We start from the raw sequence: 580 nt of genomic DNA, 5'->3' as shown, positions 1-580 counted from the left end.
CTTCTTCTTGTTCTTCTTTGTATTTTTAGGGAAGGCTCTACAGGGTGTTTAGGATCTCACTACTAGATTGGACTTGTAGTGATTCTCCTGTTTACAGCCCCCAAGTGCTGGAATCATAGGCCAGGCCACCATGCACTGTCTCAATTGCTGTCTCAGTGTGCCCTGGGAGTGGGGCCGACATGGCAGACCCAGAGATCAAACCCCTGGCCCCTGTGCTGCTTGCAGGCACTTTAATCCACTGAGCTATTTGACTGGCCCCATAAGTTGTCTTCTGTGCTGTCTCCTTGAAGGCCTAAACTGTCTGACTGCCTATAATATTTTTATCTAACTTGGCTGCCTGCAACATTTACCCCTCTGAATAAGTAACACAAACTGCCATGAGGAAATGAATGGTGATGGCCATCATGGTTTCTTCAGGCTGACAGGGGCCATAATTGTTGATGAGCAGTCAGAAATACTCTCCAGAGGTTCTACCTAAAGGCCCTCAATAAACATCAGGCATTGTTATTTTGGGTAGGCAGAATAGTTTTAAATCTGAAGGAGACAATGCCAATAAACAATTAAACATACATAGGCCAAA

The sequence above is a fragment of the Octodon degus genome, unplaced genomic scaffold (assembly GCF_000260255.1).
Source record: "Octodon degus isolate 3935 unplaced genomic scaffold, OctDeg1.0 scaffold00172, whole genome shotgun sequence".
NCBI lineage: Eukaryota > Metazoa > Chordata > Mammalia > Rodentia > Octodontidae > Octodon > Octodon degus.
This window is presented reverse-complemented; position numbering follows the sequence as displayed.